Genomic DNA, 2,534 nt, shown 5'->3' on the forward strand with positions numbered 1-2,534 from the left:
AATTAACACTGAGGGGAGAAGAGGCGAACCCTGAGTTCCAGGGAGGCCCCTATTCACTCACCCGAGTGGAGACTAGGTGGTGTCTGCAGGGGCCGAGTCCGAAGTACAAGTTGCTATGGGCAACCAGCTAGCAAGTCTGACGAGACCCAGTTTGTGTAGGACGTTCTCATTATAGAACCATAGAATCATAGGCGCCCTGCTCGGTGCAGTGGCTGGCTGTACGATGCCTCGATGCCTCCCTGCATCCTTCCTTCAGCTTCACCATCTGCATTGGGCTAGGATCTGACCTTCCACTCTGTCTTTTTTATTAGGGTGAACGCGCCCTCCACAACCCTTTGCCAGACATGTCTGTCCTTAAAAAAACCTAAGTGGGAAACAGCAGCTGGAGGTTTCTCTTTTATAAAGCCTCATGGCGGAACATCTGCTCGACCCGGTCTGTGGAGGGATGGAAGCACCACATAGGGACTCGATATGAATGGAAAAGACCTGTCACCGTGAGTCTGGCATCTCAGAGATGCAGGTACTACAGCACTCTGAACACACACTAAAAACAGCTATCATCTCAAAGAACCCAGGGCTTGTGTCGCAGTATGAGAAATTCAATGCTGGGGAACGATGTTTGCTGAACGAAGCCTTCCAGCCATCCAGTAACCTGTTTAGACCCATTATTATGCATTCCCTGTCAGATTGGATCACCTCCCACCCTGAGGCTCCCCAAGACTTTGAACAGTTTTTCAGGAATCCCTACAGGAAGGCACTATGTCCAGAGAAACACATTATCTACATACCATTGGCTCGCTAGGCAACACCAGAGTTATCAGTGAAGAGTATGTTAAATGGCTCCAGGGCTACTGTGAAGCATTTTTCTAGGCATTGACAGTAAAGTTCTTAGACTCAATTCCAATCTCTAAAACAAAATGTTCCTTTAGAGTGAATGAGCACACACAAAACCTACAGATTCATGCAGGGCAAATCCTGGCATTCTTGAAAAAGAAGAAACCCACAGATGCCTTCTGCATCGTGGGGATCACCATGATCGATTTCTACCCACGGGACTCCTGGAATTTTGTCTTTGGACAGGCCTCTTTGACAGAAGGTGTGGGGATATTCAGCTTTGCCAGGTATGGTAAGGATTTCTACAGCTCAAGATACGAAGGCAGGGTGAAGACCCCAAAACGAACATCTTCCAGTGACTATTCCATCTTTGATAACTATTACAACCCTGAAATCACTAGTATTCTGCTGCAGCTATCCTGTAAGACTTTAACCCATGAGATTGGACACATATTTGGATTGCGACACTGCCAGTGGCTTGCGTGCTTAATGCAAGGCTCCAATCACTTGGAGGAATCTGACCGGCGTTCTCTAAACCTTTGTCCTATCTGCTAACGCAAGCTGTAGTATGTTATTTGCTTCAATATTGAGGACAGATACAAAGCACTGCTGAGATGGATTGACAACGAGTCTAGCGATGCATCAAGAACAACTCCGAAAAATAGTTCTGAGCATGTGAACTTGCAGAAACCTGTGGAAGCCTTTAAGGATTGGAGAGAATGGATAGTAAGATGCATTGCTGTTCTCGAGAAATAAGGACTTTCAGCCATGCGTGGTGGCGCACGCCTTTAATCCCAGCACTTGTGAGGCAGAGGCAAGCGGATCTCTGTGAGTTTGAGGCCAGCCTGGTCTACAAAGTGAGTCCAGGACAGCCAAGGCTACACAGAGAAACCCTGTCTCGAAAACCAAAAAAAGAAAGAAAGAAAAAAAGAAAAGAAAGTAAAAGAAAAATAAGGACTTTCAGACAGGAGTCAGGGAGGTAAAGACTGGCCTGGGTGTTTGTGAGTAGAGGCTTCCCTGGAACAAGCCATCTGCTGAGTATGCTGAGACCGGCTAACAGAACTTCTCTGAAGCTCCCACACTGGAACCTGGTTCTCTAAGAAGATGGAACCCTCACTGCCCTTCTCTCCTGTCTCACTTGCTGGTCTGTGGCAGTGAGTACATCTTTTCCACACTTCCAATAGGTGAAGCCAGGGGATAAATAAATAAACACTTAAAAAAAGACTAACACTGAGTGTCTTCCTCAAATGTTCTCCACCTTATCTCCAGAGGAGATCCTTCACTGAACCTGAAGTTTGCTGACTCAGCTAGATTGGCTGCCCTCCCCAGGATGAAGATTGCATGCACCAATCTCAACTGGCTTTCTGTGTGTCTTCTTGGGGATTAAATTCATGCCCTTATGCTTGTGTGGAAAGCACTCTGCACACAGCTATCTCTCCTTTCTCTCATCTAAATGGTGGTGGGGTTAAAAGATGAATGTGCTCACTAAGGAGAACCTCACATAAAATAGGAAGTGATATCTGTTTCAACAAATATATTAGTAACAATGCAGAAGCAGAGTAAATATGAAAAATAACACAAAAGCAACAGGACTCCTCCAACAGTTTATAACATTTTGATAACAGTGCATGCAAAAATAGTTAAAGATTGAAATGGCTGACAAGGAATTTAAAAGTTTATTTTTGAGTTTGCTACCTTTT

The 2,534-nt window shown here is 45.3% G+C and overlaps 1 pseudogene across 1 annotated transcript; it reads left to right on the forward strand.

Moving 5' to 3' along the window:
• Positions 1–274: 274 nt before the first annotated feature.
• LOC311602215 (archaemetzincin-2-like) lies at positions 275–1,769 on the forward strand (annotated as a pseudogene). Its single transcript has one exon. The product of its transcript is annotated as an archaemetzincin-2-like (transcript).
• Positions 1,770–2,534: the final 765 nt, after the last annotated feature.

This window comes from Acomys minous (assembly GCF_964271855.1).
Source record: "Acomys minous genome assembly, chromosome: 7".
Classification (NCBI taxonomy): Eukaryota; Metazoa; Chordata; class Mammalia; order Rodentia; family Muridae; genus Acomys; species Acomys minous.